General features: G+C 41.5%; 1 protein-coding gene and 4 non-coding genes across 5 annotated transcripts in view; 2 read left to right on the forward strand and 3 right to left on the reverse strand.

Annotated features, from left to right (window-relative positions):
* Positions 1-23,949, reverse strand: part of Znf746 (zinc finger protein 746) — a 279,080-nt gene that overhangs the window by 180,705 nt on the left and 74,426 nt on the right. The gene's annotated exons all lie outside the window — the stretch shown is intronic.
* On the reverse strand, positions 2,302-2,373 carry Trnac-gca (transfer RNA cysteine (anticodon GCA)). Its single transcript has one exon. It is a non-coding gene; the product is annotated as a tRNA-Cys (tRNA).
* Trnac-gca (transfer RNA cysteine (anticodon GCA)) lies at positions 6,449-6,520 on the forward strand. The gene has a single exon. It is a non-coding gene; the product is annotated as a tRNA-Cys (tRNA).
* Trnac-gca (transfer RNA cysteine (anticodon GCA)) lies at positions 7,426-7,497 on the forward strand. The gene has a single exon. It is a non-coding gene; the product is annotated as a tRNA-Cys (tRNA).
* Positions 14,659-14,730, reverse strand: Trnac-gca (transfer RNA cysteine (anticodon GCA)). Its single transcript has one exon. It is a non-coding gene; the product is annotated as a tRNA-Cys (tRNA).

Genomic DNA, 23,949 nt, shown 5'->3' on the forward strand with positions numbered 1-23,949 from the left:
ATGCTCTCCGTGCTGCTTGGGCACCAGGCAGCCATGTGTAGTACAGACACACATACAGGAAAAACAGCCATATACAGAAAATTAGGAAAAGCTGAAGGACATGTTGGTGCTGCACAGTGTGGAGAGTGGGAACCACTGACCCCCCCGACTCTGCATCAGAACTCCTGGACAGCCTCTGATTCAGGACATCCCTCCACAGTGTGAGGGTATGGAGCCACTAATGAAGAACTTCTGAAATAGACACAGGTCATTAACCATTGATGGGACCTCACTTATGATTGATATCTGATGTTCCCAAAGATACTGACAGTGACCTAGGAGGGATAGTGTTGGAGGTGACTAGTAAGCAGAATACTAATGAGACATGCCAATTTTAGGCTTTCAAATGAAGGGAAACAGCAATAGGAAGCAGATGGGTTTGAACTCAGAACCTTAGCCTGCTGTCAGACATTCTATTATAGGTTGTACTCCCGTTGACAGAGAGAGTATTCTCTTGTTGCCATGCCTGTGCATCGCATAATATAGGTACATTTTATTAAAGCACACTCCATGCCCTAGAGGCCAATCAATTATCTCACAGTTTCTTTTCCACCATGAATCATAATGTGAATTCCTATAATAAGCCAGAGACGTTGCCTTCTCCTTGGTCAGTACCTGATGAGAGTGGGGAGCAGGTGTGGGAATCAGAGCTTGTCAACAGAGCTACCACAAGAAACGTGTGGTGTCCTAATCATTTTATCCCATTTTTCAAAAGCCACGGTCACAATGCACGGTCAATCAGTGGTGCATTTTTTGATGACAGGCCTACCGTTGGACACTCGTTTCACATCTAAGAGAATTTCCTATGTATCACTTTAGCCAAATCAGTCTTCACACGAATAAACAAGCCACACAGCCAAGGAGTATGTAACTGGAAGGCTCAGGGTTTTCTTCCTACTGTGAGCTCATTTAGTCAAGGGCACCTATAATGGAGACACATCAACTTCACTTTTTCCAACAGCAAAGTCTAGCTGCATTGCCTCTGAATTCTCTTCATAACCAGTCAGTTCTCATGGCCACTCAAACACTTCTCATAGAATCTGTGGCAAAGGCAGCCTGTCACAAATCCTCACACGGTCATCACTTCACTATGAAATATCCTCCAGCTCTGTAAGTTCAACTCTATATTTTTATGCCTTTGGGTCATCAGGACCGCCATTTCACCGATGCCCAAGTATTCCCTCACCATCTTTCCAGCAGTGAGCACCCTGCAGGGCCTGTGCTTTGGAATCAAACAAGACAACCCAGTGGACGTTGGGTGACATCCTAATGCTGCCAGACTTACCAAAGAAACACTTCACCTTCCTAATCAGAGAGCACTACTCTGCTGGCATCTCTTCTACACCTGACAGGATTGAGTTAGTGACTAAAAAGTTCAGAAACCTCTGCTGATGTCCTGTCCCTCCTGGAGTCTTTGCCCACAGGCTGGCACAGCCTCAGAATTTGACCCAACCCAACCCCATCTCAGCCTGCCAGGAGAGTCTTGGAATGCAGAATGCAGTCCATCACTCCATGGGCAGCTCTGGACCACACTGAGGCCATCGCTCATTAGGAGGGGACACCGGAAGAGGGTATGTTCTAGCCTCATTTCTGCTGCTGTGAAAAAATGCTCAGGCAAGAGGCAAGTGAGGGAAAGGGTTGGTGTTAGCTCTCAATTTCAGGACACAGTTCCTTATTTCAGGGAAGTCAAGGCAGCAGAGGCTTTAAGCTGTTAGTTACATCACATCTACCATTAACAGCAGAGGAAAATAAGTGCACACATGCTTGTTAGTGCTGAGCACACTTTCTACACTCACACAATCCAGGATCCCTGCCTAGGGAAAACTGCTGTGTCTTCATACATCAATTGACTTAATCCTCAAGACAATCCCGAACATCAAGGAACACAGGTCAAACTAACCTAGACACTGTGTTCTGCATTGAGACTTTATTTCCATGTGATTATACACTGTGTCAAATAGACTATTAAAACTTACTGTCCCTGTGAAGTTGAAGGAAAGAATATAGATGGGAAAAACATGAAGGTAGAGAGGACTCAGCAAAGGTCAGAAGTCAGCTGTGTGCATTGTACTAAGGCACTTTGTGTGTTCCAGCCTTTGGGCCAGTGAGTGATTATAGTGTCACTGAGAATGCATTCCACAGAAGTAAATGGGCATAGGAGCATTGCGTCTAGAAACTTCAGCTAATGAAGACTTTCTAAGTCCATGGGTGACCTCCCTAAGACGAACCTGGTAAGTCAGTAACCAGAATCCAGCATAAATAAGGGGGCACCTGGATTTGAACCAGGGACCTCTTGATCTGCAGTCAAATGCTCTACCCCTGAGCTATACCCCCACTGGTACCAGTGTACCAGTTAATAAATTTTAACTGTGTGGTAACATGGTTTGACTATAAACTTAAATTACAGATCCTCTCAGACCTACTTTCCAGAAGCAGCCAGACCTGACTGGTGAGATGCCTTCCTCAGCTCTGCAGCTTTCCTGGCCCGTCCTTCATCAGCACCATCAGCCAAGGAAATGGAGAGGAGCAGGAGGAATTGCAGACCTGAGCCCATTTCACACTGCTGTCCTGGGTTAGCTCCTGAGCTGGACAAGTGCCTTCCACCTGGGACCCCAGACTCCCCTCCCCTCCTTCCCTGAAGACAGAATGGCTGCCTCTCAGAGCCTCTCACAGTGCCCTAATCTGCACTGTCAGCATCAACACTGCCGGATGCCTCTCTCCTGGTACATCAGCTGAGCCAGGATTTAGCCTTTGAGGATGAAGCAAGTGAGCAGTGGGCCCTGGAGGGGAAGAAGCTCATGTGGGAAATGTCCGCCCCACACAGACAGCCTGCTTCTGGGATATGTCTGTTGGGGGAGATTTGTTTGTGTTGCATGACCTGAGACTGTCAATGGAATCAGACCTTCGTTTGAGGGCTGAGTCCACACTAAGATGGCCAGACTGGACCCTAGAGCTTTCTGGCCACAGTGAGACACTCCTCCAACCAGACCACACCTTCTCCAACAAGGCCACACCTACTCATAATGTCATTCCCTTTGATGGCATTTTCTTTCAAACCACCACATTCTGCTCTCTGGCCCCCACAGACTTGTAGCAATATATTAATACAAAAATGCATTTAGTCCAAGTTCAAAAGTCTCCATAGTCTACCACCGTTTCAACAATGTTTAAATGTCCAAAGTTCAAAGTCTCTTCTGAGATTTATGCATTCTCTCAACTGTAATCCCTTATAAAATCAGAATAAAAAAAATCATGTACTTTCATAACGGTACAGGATATACATTACAGTTCCAAAACATAGGCAAAGGAGAATACCAAGGAAATACTGGACCAAAGAAAGACCAAAAACCAGCTGGGTTAACTTCAAACTCTGTATCTCCATGTCTGATATCAAAATGCTCTTCAGATCTCCAACTCCTTTCAGCTTTGTTGACTGTAATACACTTCTTTTTCTTGGGCTGGTTCCACTCCCTGTTAGCAGCTTTCCTCAGCAGTAATGCCACAGCTCTGGCATCTCCAACTTCACAGGGTCTACAAGACAATCTAGGCTTCAACTTCACAGCTTCATGCAATGGCCTTTCTAGACTTGATTCAGGGACACCTCTGACACATGGCTGGCTTCAGTGCCTATGCTTAGTCATGGAGGAAGTTCCCATAAGGCTTTTCTTCTTTTTAAAAAATTTATTTATTTAATTAACATTCTTTTCATTTATTTTAGATACTGACCACAGTGTTCCTTCCTTGTCTCCTCTTGTTCCCTCTCCCCCACTCCCTTCTCCCCTGCTCCCCATCCACTCCTCCTCCATCTCTATTCAGAAAGGTGCAGGGCTCCTATGGACTTGAACAAAGCCTGACAATTCAAGTTGAGGTAGGACTGAGCTCCTCCCCCTGCATAAAGGCTGGGCGAGGTAATCCAGCATGGGGAACTGGTTCCCAAAGCCTGTTCCTAAAGCCAGAACCATGTGGAGGAAGCTGTCAAGTTCTGCTGCTTTCTGTGAATGGAACATGGCCCCCTCATTCAGTTATCAGCTTTCTGTTTTCCATGGTTTCCTTCACTGCCTAAGTTTGGTTGTCCTTGAATTTGTACTGTAGACCAGGCTGGCCTCAGACTTGGAGATCTGCCTGCTACTGCCTTGAGAGTGCTGGGATTAAAGGCATTCACCACCACACCCATCTGTAAGCTTTTCTTTAATTCATTTTCACAAGTTTGAAACTTAGCTAGGTGGGACCTTGTACTGAGGTCACCACACCCTTTATTCCATTTCTAATTATGTTTATCTCCTTGAACACAGGATTTAGCTCTATTCCACTTCCTGGTGCCCCTTTCTTCAATCTGTACTTTTTAATTTTTATTTGATCAGCTTACTCTTTTTCATTATAAATCTTCATCAGAGTTAACACTAATAACCACATAACAGAGTCTGTAATAGGCTGCTTTGAGATTTCCTCTGCTAACAGAATTAATCCAACACTCTTCACTTTAGCCTCAGGCAGACTCTTTAGACAAGGGCAAAAAAGCAGCCACATTCATCACCAAAATAAGACAAGACCAGTCTCTAGGACACATATTAATATTCTTCTCTTCTGAAACCTCTTGAGTCAGACCCCCACAGTTCAAATAAGTCTTAGGATCACTGTCTTTCTCCTACTAGTCTGGCCCATTAAGCAGTGCTTAAAGCATTCCACTGCTTTCCAAACACAAATGCCCAAAGTCCATAATACTCCAAACAAAAACATGGTCTAGCCTATCACAGCAGTACCCCACTCCTGGTACCAACTTCTGTTTTATTTAGGGTTTCTACTGTTGCAAAGAGACACCATGACCACAGAAACTCGTATAAATTGAAACATTTAATTGGCGTAGCTCAGTTAGAGTTCAGAGGTTCAGTCCATTATCATCCTGCTGTGACATAGTGGTTTGCACACAAACATGGTGCTGGAGAGGTAGCTGAGAGTTCTTATGTCTTGGCTCACAGGTAACAGGAAGTGTTCTGTCTCACTGGGTATGGGTTGAACATATATGAGACCTCAAAGTCCAACTCTACAGTGAGAGACTTCCTCCAACAAGACCACACCTACTCCAACAAGGCTACACCTCCTAATGGTGGCATTCCCTTTAGGGGCAATTTTCTTTCAAATCACTACAGGTATCTTCCCAAAGGATTCTCCATCTTAGAAGAGATATACTTGCTCATCTGTTTTCATTGCTGCTCTGTTCATACTAGTCAGAAGTTTGGAACAGCCTCTTTAGATGTCTATCAACTGATAAATGGAAAATGAAAATGTGGTACTTTTATACAATAGAATATTATTCAGTATTTAAGAAAAATATAGTTTTGAAAATCTCAGGAAAATGGACAGAAATAGAAACAATTAACCTGAGTGAGGTTCAAAGAACCAAAAAGGCAAATATAGCATGTCTTCACTTATATGTGGATGTAAGCTTTCAAGAATTTGTTCAGTGGATTACAAACCAAATAACCACAGGGTTAGGTACCAGTTAAGGGACCAAAAGGGAGGAAAGGATCTTTAAAAATGGACAATAGAATACAGTCTTAAAGAGATAAAAGGGAAATTGGATTAACAAGATGTAAATAGGGAGGAGGAGGAGAGATGAGGGAAGGGAAGGAACATGGGGAGGGACACTAATGCTGGTCCTAAAAACTATACAGAGACCAGCTACTTTAGAGGCCTCCTAAAATATATACTTTTATGAAAGGAATTTAAATACAGGGCAGTAAAACCTCCAGAGCCAGGAATGGGCTATATCTTGTTCAATTGGTGGCCAAACGAGTCCCATGGAACCTCCTGGAAAAAACATTACCAGATATTCCCAAGACTATTATTGGTTGCTTTCTACAACCAGATGGTACAGACCTCTTGCTGAGGACAAATCATATTTCTTTACATTATTTTCATTGATTTTTGAGAATTTCATACAACCTAATTGATCATATTAACCTTCAAATCCTGCTTTAAAGCCTCTAACAGATCCTTCCAACATTTATACCCCCAATTTGTCTCCTCCAATTTGTGCTATGCACTTGTGTCTGGGTGTGGGGCCGTTTACAGGAACATCAGCGATTTACCAGGAGCTATACTCTTAGAGGAAACTATTATCCCTCCCCAGAAACGACAAATTGCTTAACACATAAGCCTTGAGTTTGCTTGGTTTCAACAGGTGAGTGTGGAGGATGAGCTGAATGCAGACTTCCGACATTAGTGCTTCTTCTCAGCTGTGAACTAGGACAGGAGGGTGCTGGTCATGAGGAGGAGACACAGGTGTGCAGTTGGCTCAGGACTGGGCCTCACAGTAGAAAGCAGATGACAGCAGAGTACTAGCAAGTACACATGTCAGGGAGTGAACACATGGGTTCAGAGATGTATATCAGATATATGTAAAGCAGATGGGGGCATAGCTCAGGGGTAGAGCATTTGACTGCAGATCAAGAGGTCCCCAGTTCAAATCCGGGTGCCCCCTTCCTAGTGTCTCTTTTAGATACAAGAGACCTAATCTGAAGTATTGGTTAACACAAAGCTGACTAATGCACTGTGTTCCCTGTGCTCTGTATTCTGCTCAGGCCTGGTCCCTCTTCTCCTCTCTGAGAGAGGCTAGTACATTGTGAGACCCACCCAGGTGACACTCATGTTGTTACACATGCTGGCCTCCAAGTTTCTGTGTGGCTCAGTCAGTGCAGGAAGTTATCAGGGAGGAGTCCTAGGAAGATGAGAGTGTGATTCTTCCTCTGGCAACTTTTCATAGTCAATCCCTCAGGAATTCACTCCTGAGCCCCCATAAAGTACACTCCTTACATGCTGTTCCACCTAGTCTGTGCTTTGGCTGCTGCTACTTCTGGGGAAAGACTTGGATCCATGAATTTGTCTCCTATTTAGACTAAGACTCTGAGGAAAAGGGGAATGGCTGACCTCACTTTGTATCCTCAGCATGGCTGATAGTGACCAGAACATAGGAAGCTCCATTGGTGTTTATTGAGTGAATAAATAATGGAGGAAAGTAAAGGGCACCCTCCTGATATCTTTGAGTACAGATAAGTTGTCTATGAGCAAAAGTTTTGGAACATTGACAATCCAGACCCATCAGCTCTTGTCTTGGCCACTTAAGGAAAACTGAGTGTAAACGTAAGGATAACACCACAGTTAAGCATCCTGTACAGGACCAAAGCTGATGTCTTAGCAAAACTGAGGTAGAGGACATTTAGATGGGCTGACTAAGGTTGGAGAGAAGGGTGGAGGGCAGACTTGAATAGAAAAATCTTGCCAGGTCAAGATCAATAGGAGGAACCAGTTGATCATGAACACATAGGAAGGCTGGGTGTGGTGCCAAGGTAGGAGAGATGCTAATGAGAGGTTACCTTACCTATAAGTGGGGGTATAGCTCAGGGGTAGAGCATTTGACTGCAGATCAAGAGGTCCCTGGTTCAAATCCAGGTGCCCCTTTGCTTAAATTTGATTTTTGTTATTAATTTACCATATGCACCTTGAGAAGGACCTCAGTAAAGCTGAAGGACTCCATTAGTTGAGGTTTATTGAATAAACTCCAGAGCCTCCCACTCTGGGTGGCATAATACAGAATAATTTGATGACCTATGAGAGGAAGACTTTGCCTCTTAACAGAACTCTCACCCAAGGGCCCAAACACTCATGACTCTGAATCCACACTCTACCCGCCCCCCCCCCATTACCACGATGACCAGAAACAGAAAATGATGAAAGGAAAATACAAGAAAATTTACCATCAAGGAAGATATGGACTTCCATCAGGCCTGGTAGGCTACAGTGACCAGTATAGGGAGAAGGTCGTATTTTTTCTGGTTTCTGAGGCTATAATTAGAGTCATTTTGTCACATATCCCTGAGGACTTCTAATCCTTGGACAGAGGGTTTGTAGGCTGAGAAAAAAACAGAAACTAGCCTCCTGGGACACTAGTGAAAACCAGAGACACAAGACCACCCTGCACCGATTGGGAACAGGTAAGGACCCATCTCTGGACTAGGCAGACCAGGTCCCTAGTCCCTAGGCTCCCGGAGGGCACATTCTGTACCTCTCCCCCAAGCCATTGGAGTCCCAGGGACCAGCCAGCTGCCTCTTCCCCCAACCTTCCTCACAGCTGTTTCTTGCCAAGAAAACAGCCCCCTGTGACACCAGTGAAAACCAGAGACATTAGCCCAACCTGCACTGACTGGGACCAGGAAACAGGTCTCACCCTGCACCAATTGGGAATAGCTGCTCCCTGAGACAGAGCCCACTGGTGCCCATTGGACTAAGATCTGCTCCGTGAGACACAAATCTATCAACACTGATTGGACCAAGGACCTGGATTAGACCAAGAGCTCCCATTAGACCAAGAATATCAATCAAACCAAAAGAGGCTTCCTCAGACACAGACACCACTTGCACAGAGTGGAGGAAGAGATGGGTAATTGCCAGTGCAAAAATAGAGTCAACAATATAAAGACCAACATGGTACCATCAGATCCTAGTGGTGCTACATCAGCAGGACCTGAACATCTCAAAGCAGAAGAAGCAGAAGAAATAGACCTTAAAATTGACTTTAACAAGATGACAGAGGCCTTTAAAGAGAAAATGAAAACCACCCTTCAAGAATTCAAAAGGACAAAAAAATTGGAGGAAATCAATAAATCCCTTTAAGAAAGCCAAGAAAAAGCAATTGGACAGGTGAATGAAACAGTCCAAGATTTGAAAACTGAAATAGTGGCAATAAATAAGACACAAATGCAGCTGAAGGTTTCCTGTGTCCTGGCCTGCCGGCAGTTGGGACGAATCTCTCCCACTTGCATCCCCCAAGTAAACACACAAAGACTTATATTACTTATAAACTGTATGGCTGTGGCAGGCTTCTTGCTATCTCTTCTTATATCTTAAATTAACCCATTTCTATTAATCCATACCTTGCCATATGGCTCATGGCTTACCAGTATCTTACATCATGCTTCTCCTTATGGCATCTGGCAGCATCTCACTGCCTCAGCCTTCCACCTTCCAGAATTCTCCTCCATCTTTATCCCACCTATACTATACTTCCTGCCTGGCTACTGGCCAATCAGCGTTTTATTTATCAATTAGTCAGAGCAACACATTCACAGCATCCACAGCACAGAAACTGAGGGAAGACTGGGAATGGAAAATCTGAGTAAATGAATAGCAACTACAGATGCAAGCATAATGAATAAAATGCAAGAGATGGAAGAGAGAATCTCTGGCATTGAAGATACAGTAGAGGAAATACATTCATCAGTCAAAGAAAACCCTAAAGCCAAAAAAGTCATAACACAAAATGTCCAGAAAATCTGGGACACCATGAAAAGACCAAACCTAAAAATAATAGGTACAGAAAATATATTCAACAAAATCAGAGAAGAATTTTCATAGAAGGAAAAATTCCCAACTTAAAGAAGAAAATGCCTATGAAGGTACAAGAAGCTTACAGAACACCAAATAGACTGGATTAAAAAAAAGACACCTTGCCTCATAATAATCAAAGTACTAAACATACAAAATAAAGAAAAAATATTAAGAGCTGCAAAGGAAAAGGCCAAGTAACATATAAAGGCAGACCCATCAGAATAACACCTGAATACTCAATGGAGACTATGAAAGCCAGAAGGTAATGTACAGACATTATGCAGACACTAAGAGACCATGGATTGCAACCAAGACTATTATATCCAGCAAAACTCTCAATCACCACAGATGGAATAAACAAAATATTTCATGATAAAATCAGATTTAAACAATACCTATCCACAAATCCAGCCCTACAGAAAGCACTAGAATGAAAAAAAATCCAACCTAAAGAAGTTAGATACACCCATGAAAACACAGGCAATAGATATTCCCACATCAACAAATACCAAAGAAGAGAAACACACAACACTACTAACAAAATACAACAGGAATTAACAACCATTGGTCATTAATATCCATTAATATCAATGGTCTCAATTCACCTATAAAAAGACACAGGCTGACAGAATGGATACAAAAACAGGATCCATCCTTCTACTGCATACAAGAAACACACCTCAACTTTAAAGACAGATACTACCTTAGAATAAAAGGCTGGGAAAAAGACTTTCCAGTCAAATGGACTTAAGAAGCAAGCTGGTGTAGCTATCACAATATCTAATAAAATAGACTTCAAACTAAAATAAATCAAAAGAGATTGGGAATGACACTACATACTTATCACAGGGAAAATCCACCAAGATGAAGTCTCAATTATGAACTTTCATGCTCCAAACACAAGGGCACACACATTTGTAAAAGAAACACTATTAAAGCTTAAATCGTACATCAAACCCCACACACTGTAGTGGCAGATTTCAACACACCACTCTCCCCACTGGACAGATCTCCCAGACTGAAACTTAACAAAGAAATAAGGGACCTAACAGAAGTTATGACTCAAATGGACTTAAAAAATATCTACAGAACATTCCATCCCAACACAAAAGAATATACCTCCTTCTCAGCACCCCATGGAACCTTCTCTAAAATCGACCACATGCTCGGTCACAAAGCAAATCTCAACAGATACAAAGAAATTGGAATAACCTCCTGTATTTTAATGGACCACCATGGCTTAAAGTTAGATTTCAACAACTACAAAATTTACAGAAAGCCTACAATCTCAGGGAAACTGAACAATGACCAAATGGATCACCAATGGGTCAAGGAAGAAATAAAGAAAGAAATTAAAGATTTCCTGGAATTCAATGAAAATGAACGTACAATATACTCAAACTTATGGGACACTATGAAAGCAGTGCTAAGAAGAAAATTCATAGCACTAAATACCCACATAAAGAAGATGGAGAAATCTCACACTAGTGACTTAACAGCACACCTGAAAGCTCCAGAACAAGAAGAAGCAAACTTACCCAGGAGGAATCCATGCCAGGAAATAATTAAATTGAGGGCTGAAATCAATGAAATAAAAACAAAGAGAACAATACAAAGAATCAATAAAACAAAGAGTTGGTTCTTTGAAAAAATCAACAAGATAGACAGGCCCTTATCCAAACTAACCAAAAGGCAGAGAGAAAGCATCCAAATCAACAAGATCAGAAATGAAAAGGAAGACATAACAACAGACATTGAGGAAATCCAGAGAATCATCAGGTCATACTTCAAAAACCTGTACTCCACAAAATTGGAAAATCTGAAAGAAATGGACACTTTTCTGGATAGGTACCACATACCAAAGTTAAATCAAGACCAGATAAACTATATAAATAGATCAATAACGCCTAAGGAAATAGAAATAGTTGTTAAAAGTCTCCCAACCAAAAAAGCCCAGGACCAGATGGCTTCAGTGCAGAATTCTACCAGGTTTTCAAAGAAGAGCTAATTCCAATACTCTTCAAATAGTTCCACACCATAGAAACAGAAGAAACATTACCAAACTCTTTTCATGAGGCTACAGTTACCCTGATACCCAAACCACACAAAGATGCAACAAAAAAAGAGAATAACAGACCAATCTCCCTCATAAACATTGATGCAAAAATACTCAATTAAATATTGGCAAACCGATTCCAAGAAAAAAAATCAAAAAATTATCCACCACGATCAAGTAGGCATCATCCTAGGGATGCAAGGCTGGTTCAACATACGAAAGTCCATCAATGTAATACACCATATAACCAAACTGAAAGAAAAAAAAAAACACATGATCATCTCTTTAGATGCTGAAAAGGCATTTGAGAAAATTCTAACACACTTTCATGATAAAGGTCTTAGAGAGATCATGAATACAAGGAACATAGCTAAACATAATAAAGGTAATTGATAGCAAGCCAACAGGCAACATCAAATTAAATGGAGAGAAACTCAAAGCAATTCCACTAAAATCAGGAACAAGACAAGGCTGTCCACTCTCCCCATATTTATTCAATATAGCACTTGAAGTTCTAGATAGAGCAATACCACAACAAAAAGGAGATAAAAGGGATAGAAATGGGAAAGGAAGAAGTCAAACTTTCACTATTTGCAGATGAGATGATAATGTACATAAGTGACCCCAAAAATCCTACCAGGGAACTCCTATAGCCGATAAACACCTTCAGTAATGTGGCAGAATAGAAGATTAACTAAAAAAAATCAGTAGCCTTCCTATGTACAAATAATAAACAGCCATATACACAAAATTAAGGAAAAGCTGAAGGACATGTTGGGGCTGCACAGAGTGGAGAGTGGGACCCACTGACCCCCTGACTCTGCATCACAACTGCTGGACAGCCTCTGATTCAGGACATCCCTCCACAGTGTAAGGGTATGGAGCCACTAATGAAAAACTTCTGAAATAGACACAGGTCATTAACCATCATTGGAACCTCATTTATGATTGATATCTGATGCTCCCAAAGACACTGACAGCGTCCTAGGAGGGACAGTGTTGGAGGTGACTAGTAAGCAGACACTAATGAGAGATGCCAAATTTAGGCTTTCAAATGAAGGGAAACAGCAATAGGAAGCACCTGGTTTTGAACTCAGCCCCTTAGCCTGCTGTCAAACATTCTATTATGTGTTGTACTCCCATGCCTGAGAGAGTATTCTCAGTATTTCACCTTGTTGCCATGCCTGTGCATCCCATAATATAGGTACATTTTATTAAAGCACACTCAGTCCCCCAATAGCCCCTCACTTATCTCAAAGGTTCTTTTCCACCAGGAAATATAATGTGAATTCCTATAATAAGCCAGAGGCTCTGCCTTCTCCTCGGTCAGTACCTGATGGTTGTGGGAATCATGCTTGTCAACAGAGCTCCCACAGGAAAATCATAAAGGTCCAAATAATTTTCCCATTTTTTAAAAGCCATGGTCACAATGCAGCTCAGTCATTGGTGCATTTCTGGACACATGGGACTTTTGTGGGACAATCTTCATTTTTGTGGAAGCTCTTTCCCATCTAACAGAATTTCCCATGTATCACTTTAACCACATCATCCTTCACAAAGTGGATCCAAGTCAAACAGCTAGGGATTATGTTACTTGAAGAATCTGGGTTCTCTTCCTTTCTTGCACTGATTTAGTCAAGGCCTCCTGCCATGGAGAGACATCAGCTTCCCTTTCCCAACTATCTGCCATTGCCTCTGAATTCTCTTCATAACCAGTCAGTTCTTATGGGCAGTCAAATACTTCTCATAGAATCAGTGGCAAAAGCAGCCTGTCACAAATTGCTCATACAGATATTTACTCATATATATATATATATGAATGAGTATGAATATATAGGGGTAAATTTATATGAATTATATATATTTGGTTTTTTGAGACAGGGTTTTTCTGTGTAGCTTTGGTGCCTGCTCTGAATCTCCTTCTGTAGACCAGGCTGGCCTTGAACTCACAGAGATATGCCTGGCTCTTCCTCCTAAGTGCTGGATCAAAAGGATGCACCACCACAGCCAAGCATAAGTAGATGTTTTTATGCCTTTGGGTCATCAGGACCGCCATTCCACCCATGCTCAAGTATTCCCTCACCATCTTTCCAGCAGTGAGCACCCTGCAGGGCCTGTGTTTTGGAATCAAACAAGACAACCCAGTGGATGTTGGGTGACATCCTAATGCTGCCAGACTTACAAACGGAACACTTCACCTTCCTAATCAGAGAGCACTACTCGGCTGGCATCTCTTCAACACTTGACAGGAGTGAGTTAGTGACTGAAAAGTTCAGAAACCTCTGCTGATGTCCTGTCCCTCCTGGAGTCTTTGCCCACAGGCAGTGTTTGTGCATGCTGGCACAGCCTCAGATTCTGACTCTCCCCCACCCCATCTCAGCCTGCCAGGAGAGTCTTGGAATGCAGAATGCAGTCCATCACTCGATGGGCAGCTCTGGACCACACTGAGACCATCGCTCATTAAGAGGGGACACTGGAGGAGGGTATGTTCTAGCCTCATTTCTGCTGCTGTGATGAAATGCCCAGGCAAGAGGCAAGTGAGGGAAAGGGTTGGTGTTCACTCTCAATTTCAGGATACAGTTCCTTATTTCAGGGAAGTCAAGGCAGCAGGAACTTTAAGCTGTTAATCACATCACATCTATCACTAACAGCAGAGAAAAATAAGTGCACGCATGCTTGTTAGTGCTGAGCACACTTTCTACACCCACACAATCCAGGATCCCTGCCTAGGGAAAACTGCTGTGTCTTCATACATCAATCTCATGACTTAATCATCAAGACAATCCCCAACTGACAGGAACACAGGCCAAGCTGAAGTAGACACTGTGTTCTTCATTGAGACTTTATTTCCATGTGATTATACACTGTGTCAAATGGACTATTACAACTTTCTGTCCCTGTGAAGTTGAAGGAAAGAATACAGATGGGGAAAAACAAGAAGGTAGAGAGGACTCAGCAAAGGTCAGAAGTCAGCTGTGTGCATTGTACTAAGGCACTTTGTGGGTTCCAGCTTTTGGGCCAGTGGGTGATTATAGTGTCACTGAGAATGCAATCCACAGAAGTAAATGGGCATAGGAGCATTGCGTCTAGAAACTTCAGCTAATGAAGACTTTCTAAGTCCATTGGTGGCCTCCCTGAGATGAACCTGGTAAGTCAGTAACCAGAATCCAGCATAAATAAGGGGGCACCTGGATTTGAACCAGGGACCTCTTGATCTGCAGTCAAATGCTCTACCCCTGAGCTATACCCCCACTGGTACCAGTGTACCCAGTTAATAAATTTCATCTGTGTGGTAATATGTTTTGACTATAAACTTAAATTACAGATCCTCTCAGACCTGCTTTCCAGAAGCAGCCAGACCTGACTGGTGAGATGCCTTCTCAGCTCTGCAGCTTTCCAGGCCCATCCTTGATCAGCACCATCAGCCAAGAAAATGGAGAGGAGCAGGAGGAAATGCAGACCTGAGCCCATTTCACACTGCTGTCCTGGGTTAGCTCCTGAGCTGGACAAGTGCCTTCCACCTGGGCCCCCAGACTCCCCTCCCTTCCTTCCCTGAAGACAGAATGGCTGCCTCTCAGAGCCTCTCACAGTGCCCTAACCTGCACTGTCAGCAGCAACACTGCAGGATCCCTCTGTCCTGGTACAGCAGCTTAGCCAGGCTTTAGCCTTTGAGGATGAAGCAAGTGAGCAGTGGGCCCTGGAGGGGAAGAAGCTCATGTGGGAAATATCCACACCACACAGACAGCCTGCTTCTGGGATATGTCTGTTGGGGGAGATTTGTTTGTGTTGCATGATCTGAGACTGCCAATGGAATCAGACCTTGGTTTGAGGGCAGAGTCCACACTAGGCTGGCCATAGTTGGCCTATAGTTTCCTGGCCAACTGAGAGGAAGCTAGAGGGATCAGAAGAGGAATAAGGAGGTGTCTGAGGAGAAGAGAGGTGTTTCTAACTGGGGAAGGCGAGAAGAGAGTAGGTGATAATTTCTTCTTTTCTCTGTGGATCTCTCAGGTTTGTTTGCCTAACTTTTAACTACAAAATTCTATATTTCTATAAAACAATTAAACATCTGGCATCCATGCATGGCTGTACACCATGCCAACATGGTTGAATTGTACAGCCACAGCCTCACCCCCTCTACCCCACCATCCTACCACCCACCCTCCCCATACAAGGGGAGGTGGTTCTGTCACTCAGGCTGTCTGTGCGCTTGCACACTGCGACCCTCTCAGCACCACCAGCAGTGCAGCCCGGGGACTGTGAGCCCTGGTGTCCCAGCACGCCCTGGGCTGCCATGCTCCCCTGCTTACAGCCACAGCTTGGTCCCTCCCACACAGTGCCCCAGCCAGGCGGGTTTCTCCTAAGGCTCACTATCTCTCCCCATGAGGAACATTAGCAGCTGATTACCCTCCCCTCCCTGCCACACAGCTCCATCTGTACTGTTGGCATCAGTAGATTTGGTGAGACACCTGGAGCTTTTAAGGAGAAATTAGGTTTTAAAAAGATAAAAATAAAATTTAAAAGGATGGAAATCTTTCCCATGTTAATAATCAGAAATACCACAATGGAGGGTGTTAGGATCCTGTTTAGAGCTACTACGTATGGCTTGTAAATGGAAAAAATAAATGTGGGAATACACCACTCAGCTGGGATTGACACAATCTCTATTTCAATTTTTATTTATTTATTTATTTATCATTTTTATCCTAAAAAATGGTTTGATATTGTTCCAAATATAAAAATTTGACTGGTAAGATACAAACCTTAGAGTGACTTACTATTGAAAAGATGCAAATTTTAGAAAGACTTACTAGTAAAAATAAGAAAAATTTTACTGATAAGGTACAAGCCTTAGGGCTGGAGAGATGGCTCAGAGGTTAAGAGCACTGACTGCTCTTCCAGAGGTCCTGAGTTCAATTCCCAGCACCCACATGGTGGCTCACAACCATCTGTAATGAGATCTGGTACCCTCTTCTGTATACATAATAAATAAATAAATCTAAACCAAATACAAGTCTTAGACTTACTAATGAAAATGACTGATAAATACAAGCTGTAGAAAGACCTACTAATGAAAATAAGAAAAATATTCAGACACAGACAAAGGAATTCAGAGTAGATTCTATCACACCACTGCATTATGAAATTGAGTAAGAGTGGCCCAAGATTATTAGAAAACCAACTTTTTTTTATCCAGTTACCATACAAGAATGACCACAGGATGATAGGCATCACCAAGGCAATACAGAGTTGACTGGAATCCTGTAGAAGTTTTAGACTTGAAGAGATTTAAGGAAGCAGGAATTTTATATGGAATATATTCACCCTGTGTGAAATATATGTTAAATTCATGGGTAACTCAGAACTGAATTATTCCATAAGACTGAAAAGATTTAGCTATAGCAACATTGGAAGCTGGCCATCATTTACAATGGAAAACATGGTGAAAAGAGGAAGCAAGGATCATAGAACAATGAGGTAGGGCTAGAGATATGGAAATTTCACAAGATCAGCTTCTCAAGAAAGGTCAGTATGCTGATTTGCAAAGACAGTCAAGATTTAATGATCACACCTTGACACTATGTAGCAGCTTGGGACAGGGTTTAAGAATCAGGAAAAGACAGAGTCATTTACTAAAATTATACAAGGCCCAAAAGAAGCCTTCACTGATTTTTTTTTTTTACAAAGATTGACTTCAGCTGTAAGTAGAATGACATCAGATCCAGAAGTTAGACAAATATTAATTGAAAATAAAATGCTAATTCAGAATGAAAAAGGATGATTGGGCATTTAAAGGTAGAATCAGCACCAATAGAAGAATGGATTAGAAATATGGCTAATATTGGATCTCATGCTTATGATGCTGCTTTGATAGAAGTAATTTCTAGAAATTTTAAGAAAAATCAAAATTTCAGATGTTTTAGTTGTGGCAAATGAGATCATTTGAAAAGGGACTGTAGGCAAAATGTTTCTAGAAACAATGTTTTTTCTAGAGATAATCCAAAAAGAGGGCCCCAGCCTTCTGGAATATACAGAAAGTGTGCCAAAGCCTGGCATTGGACTAATGAATACAGATATACCAGGGACAGGCAGGGTAAATATTTGCCACAGGGAAATCCCTGAGGGGGCTCCCACAGGCCCGCAATCATTTCATATCAGCATCAGAGAAAACCATCTACACAGCAGTTAAAAGACTTAAAAACCACACTGCTCTCTGGATGTGACCAAAGACAGAAAAACTTCTATAGATACAACAAAAAGTTCAAGAGACCAGAAAACAAGTATTTTGGTGAACTGCTGTAAATGATCAGAGACCAAAGCTAAAAATACAAATAAATGGCATTAACATTGAGGATTTAGTAGACACAGTTTTTTCCATATTACAATATAAAGGTTATGGCAGGTATACTACACAATCCTACAGGACAGGCATATTTAGAAACATCTAATTGCACTTTAAAAGATATGCTTAATAAACAGAAAGGGGTAATAAAGATCCCCAGAGATAGACTATACAATACTTTATTAACCTTAATTTTTTAAAATGCTAATGAGAAAGGAACTACAGCTGTGGAGTGACACTGGATAATGGAAAAAACGTGTGAATTAAATTGGTTGGTATACTTCAAAGATGTGTTGATCTCAGAATGGAAACCAGAATATGTGTTATGTTGGGGAAGAGGTTTTGCTTTTGTTTCCACAGGAAGAGACAAGATATGGATACCATCAAGATTGATAAAGATTAGATTCAAACAGGAGAAACCTAATGATTAGGAGAGGTGATAGTCCATCAACTACATGGCCATTCCATCTAAATTAACTGACAAGACTGATAGATGCCTTTCATTTGGGTCAAACATAACCTGCCACCCCCCAAAAAAGGGAAACTCATGAAAGTTAGGGTTAGGGCAGGGTTTTGTTTTGTCTTTCCAGGAGAATAAAAGCATTCAACTAAAGAATCCAAAGGCCACCGAACAAATAGATGTCTGAAGAAGAAGGACAAATCATCCAGAGAAAAATACCAAGGAAAAGAATAAATGGGCTTAATGGTACAACACATTTCCAACAGGAAAAAAATTTCATAAATCTTCCCAAATGTTTGTTTCTACTGTTTTCTACAAATGTACAAAGGCAAATGGTCTTTTTATAGACCAAACTCAATTAGAATTTAAAGCTATTTTGGAGTTGGAGCATGGTCTCTCCTATGAACCCAAGCATGTTTGCTAGAGGAAAATCCAAGGTCTCTATCTCACTACCTGGTATGGGACAGAAGAAAACCAAAATTAAGGGACTATTCTATTGCCACTCATCTCAAAACTTTTCTTTTTTTTTTCTTTTCTTTTTTTTTTTTTTTTTTGGTTTTTTGAGACAGGGTTTCTGTGTGTAGCTTTGCGCCTTTCCTGGAACTCACTTGGTAGCCCAGGCTGGCCTCGAACTCACAGAGATCCGCCTGCCTCTGCCTCCCGAGTGCTGGGATTAAAGGCGTGCGCCACCACCGCCCGGCTTCAAAACTTTTCTTAAGGTATAAATATTATCTCAAAATTTATAATATATACATATATATTATGTCTTGATATTAATGGTCATATAGAATACTAGCTAATTCTGGAAATAGGCATCATCTAGCTTCCTGTACCTAATTTCAGCCTTGAGTCTAAAGCGGGTAACTAGGAACCAAGTTTGTGTACCCTGAATGTAATTAATAGATTGTGATTCTTTAACCATTCTGAGATATGCTGCATATGACATTTAAAATATTTAAGTTATTTACAGTGAATCGTGATCATTCCCAACAGCGACCTTTGAAGTCTCCAGAAAGTCCAACAAGGACAATTCTACCTGGATTGTGGTAACACCATTAAGCTAATAGACTCCACTTAAAAATCATCTTTGGACTATAAACTGCTCAGTACAATTTCAAGGCAGTTAGCTAAGATGGTCCGGCATCATAGACTACTCCAGCCAGAGCTTCAGATAAGCCTTGCACTTTCTAATCACACAAAGAAAAAGGCGGGGGGAGATATAGAAATGATAGAATCAAAGGGTAGAATATTGAATCGACTTTCAAACTGAAACAGAAACCATTACTCTAAAATATTTTACATTGGTATGGATTTTTATATACTGATATAAATTTAAGCTTAGTTTTGTTATACTGTATATATGTTCCTACTCTTGTTAAAGATATTCACAAACTGATACAAATTTAAGGTTATTTTTGTTATACTGTATTATATGTTTCTATTTCTTGTATAAGGTATTGTACATATATACCTCACTCTGTAGTCCAGGCTGGTCTCAAACTCACAGAGATCCGCCTGCCTCTGCCTCCCGAGTGCTGGGATTAAAGGCGTGCGCCACCACTGCCCAGCTAAACTATTTTCTTTAAATGTGCCAAATAGTAACGGACTGGACATTGTAAAGGTATTTCTTAGTTGATAATTATTCTTATTTTATATAGTTTTACTATGTTAGAGTCAAAACCCTTCCTCTTTATTTAGACAAGGAAGGGGAAATGTTGCAGATTTGTTTCTGTTGCCTCTCTGAGGCCACCAATGGAGTGAGACCTTGGTTTGAGGGCAGAGTAAACACTAAGCAGGCAAGAATGGACAAGAGAGTTTTCTGGCACATTGAGAGAAAGCTAGAGAGACACACAGAGGAGGAAGAAGGAGGGGCTGGTGGAGACATAAGGTCTTTTTTCAAGCCTGGAAGGCAGAGAAGAGAGTGGATGATCGTTTCTCTATTTTCCATGGATCTCTCAGCTTTATTTCCCTAATATTTAACTCCCAAGTTTTATTTTTTTAATAAAACAATACAAAGAAGTCACAATAATTCTCTCTTTAGTTCTGACAACATGTTCACCAGACAGTAATGAAGGGAGATAATTTATTGTTCAGCTTTCCTTTCTGGTCCCTGGACACTGGCTGTCTGTATGGCTGCAGTGCCTGGGTAAACCAGAAGAATTCTCCACCATAGTGCACGCCTTCTCTTTAAGTTCCCAACAGAGAAACTAGATATGTTCAGTTAGAGTAGAGACACTTATAAGAGTAGGATGGACATGGAGCTTGTTGGAAGAGATGGGAGGCATCCATCCATTCAAATGTCGGGCTGGCCTGTAGCTCCCAGCTCTGCAGAGGACCATAAGTGTAAAAACTGGAAGAAAAATAGTACTGAGTGTGTATGATAAACACATGTATAAAAACATAGAGAAACATGGATTTGAACCAGGGACCTCTTGATCTGCAGTCAAATGCTCTGGCCCTGAGCTATGCTGCCTCCCTGTCAGATGTTTAGGAAGTGCCTTTCACCTTCACACTCAACATCCCTACAATTTACAGTTTTTACTTGTCTCACAAGATTGGGTAAGACCAGCACTGCTGCCTCCACAAACTCAGCTCAGACAGGTCCCACTCCAGTCCCCAGTGTCCCCAACTCTGCCCCATGTTGTCATGTCAGCAACACACACACACACACACACACACACACACACACACACACACACACACACAGGAACATCTCAGCCTGTGGAACAGCATAGCTGGAGACAGAGACATAAGCTACTATAAAGGACTCAGCTTTACATGTCTGGCTTCTTCAGTTACACACAAGTCCTCAGTGTGAAGAGACTCTGCCTAACTTCTTTGGGGAACTATGTGGTACCTGCATGTGAAGACACCTCTCCAGTCCATGGATGATCTGAGTGTTGCCCCTGAGGGTAGTTGCTGCGTAGATGATGAAGATGTCTCTTAAGGCCTGAGTGGGTCATTGAGGAGCTCTGACAGCAGAGCAGGAGGACACAGAAGGTCAGAGAATGCTGAAGCTGTGGCCTCTACCCTGGCCTTCAGATCGATCACCACTCTACACACTCATTGTCATATGTTACATCAACATATATGGCACAATTCAATTATTTGGAACTCTATAATATTGGGAAAGATTATTAAGAAAAAAACACAATACTCCTCAAAATTCTTTTCTTATTGATCCTGTTACCCAAAGGGTGCCATTCTCCAAAGGTTTCCCTGTGTCTTCTAGTCTTTCCTGTGCACATATGTAAAATGCATACAGCATGGCATGTCTGATTTAATCAGGTCTGGACAACAGTAACTAACTCAGTTGTAGAAGAGGATTATAATTTTCATGCATCTTCCATTCTCACTTTCCCATTACATTCATGTCCCAACCTTTAGTTGGATGACTTTCTCTGTTGTTATCATGATGACTTGTTAACACTGTGTATGGTGGATGTGCATCACTCTAAACAGGACAAAGACATAGGGTAGAACTTTTGATTTTCCTGAAGTTAATGGTAGTCTTATGTTTAAACTGTATCATATCCTTTAAATATTTACAATTCCAACAAACCTTGAGTTCTCTTTGAAATACTTTTCAGAATAATATTCCAAGCATGGATATATTTCTACTGTCTAATGAACATTTCTACTTTCTGTTTTCCAGGAGTGACCTGGCTCCTGATCCTTTTGTTCTGGTTGTCCCCAAAGGCCTGCTGCATGGTCAAGGCCCTGTGACTTCCTTCACCATGACATTCTTCTTTTCCACCATCTCTTCTGTGTGGAAGCATCTCTTTCCCAGATTTTGAGTTCTTGGATGTTTCTTAACAAAATGACACTCCTTCTTTTGGAAGATGAGCCCCTCCTTTGAGAGGTGAATGGAAGTAAAATTTCTAGGTTGTGTATGTCTGATAAGGCATATAATTCTCACCACACATTATACTAATAGTCTGTACATTTAATTTAAGGATTTTTTCATATAATTATGTGTTGGTTTGAATGAGAACAGACACCATGGGTTCATATATTTGAATGTTTGGTCTCCATTTGGTGGACTGATTAGAAAGGATTAGGAGGTTTGACCTTGTTGGAGATGTGTCACCGGGAGGGGCTTCATGGTTTCAAAATCCCAGATTAGGTCAGGCTTACTCTCTGCTTGTGGAGCTGGTGTAAACTCTAGGGGCTCTAGTGCCATGTCTGCCTACCTTCATCATGTTTCTCACCATGATGACCATGGAATAACTCTCCAAATCTGTAAGCAAGCTCCCATAAATGCTTTCTTTTATAAGTTGCCTTCATCATGGTGTCTCTTCACAACAAAGAAACAGTATAATGACTATATATGTTACACTATAGTAACACAGAATAGTAACTAAGACAAAAGTTGATACCAGGGCTTGTGTTATTGCTATGACATGTCTAACAATGCTGGTTTTGGGTGGAATATGGAAGATGTTGGGACTTTGGATTAGAAAGACAGTTGAATGTTGTGTGACTTACTGGGTCATACTAATAGGAGCTTGGAAAACAGTAGTGCTTATCTTATGATATGTTCACAAAGTGTGTGTTTATACAAAAAAAGTGGCAAAAGGTCATGTCTAAAAATCTGCCTGAGGATAAATTCAAGAGTTTTGGATGTATCATTGGCAGAGGAGATTCCAAGACAGCCTGGTGTTGACTGTGTCACATGGTTACTACTGATTACTTTTCTGCAGATCTACAATGAAAAGTAGCAAGAAGGGTAAAGTAAAATACAAAATGGATGACACTGGTTCCTTACAGTCATCCATCACCTTTGGTTCTTATATCCTATCTGCTTCCTCTTCACCTTAGAATCCTCAGACTTGAATAGAGGGCGTTGATGAAGGCATCCCATTTAGGACTGAGTGCTCCAAAGTCTGTCATTCTCTGTCCATTGTCCAGTGTGGGTCTCTGTGTTCATTTCCATCTACTGCAAGGAGAAGCTTCTCTGATATGGCTTGAGCAATATAGCAGTATGTCATTAGGAATTGTTTTATTGCTATGTTCCTTAGCAGAAAATTAGTAGTGGGGTTTTCTCCAAGGGCCCATAACCTAGATGGCTATTGTAGCAATGTAACATATGGGTTCTATCTCATGGATTGGCCCTTAAACCCAATTTTGTAAAAGTAGTGGTCACTTCTATAACATTTGTGTCAGTATTGAACTAGTATGTCTTGAGTCAGTTGACTGTTGTAGGTCAAGGGTTTGTGTCTGGGTGATATTGATGATTACCTTTCTCCTCTGGTAGTGCACAGAGTAATTACTAGCACCATGAACGCTTGTCAGTTTGTATGAAGAACTTGAGCACCATCTTAACTTCTCTGTTTTATGAAATAAGGGCTGTCTTCAGACAATCAGTCTACTTCAAGATGCAGCAATACCACTCTTAAAAATCTACCCAAAGGACTCTCCATCTTACTGAAAAAATACTCTTCCATTTTCATTGCTGCTCAATTCATAACCAGAAATAGGAAATACCCTAGATGTCCATCAACTCGTGAATGGATAATGAAAATGTGGTACATTTACACAATGGAATATTATTCAGATTTTAAGAAAAATGTAGTTTTGAAAATTTCAGGACAATGGATGGAGTTAGAGACAATCATCCTGAGTGAGGTTCAAATAACCAAAAAGGCAAATATTTCATGCCTTCTCTCT

This window comes from Peromyscus maniculatus, chromosome 3 (assembly GCF_049852395.1).
Source record: "Peromyscus maniculatus bairdii isolate BWxNUB_F1_BW_parent chromosome 3, HU_Pman_BW_mat_3.1, whole genome shotgun sequence".
NCBI lineage: Eukaryota > Metazoa > Chordata > Mammalia > Rodentia > Cricetidae > Peromyscus > Peromyscus maniculatus.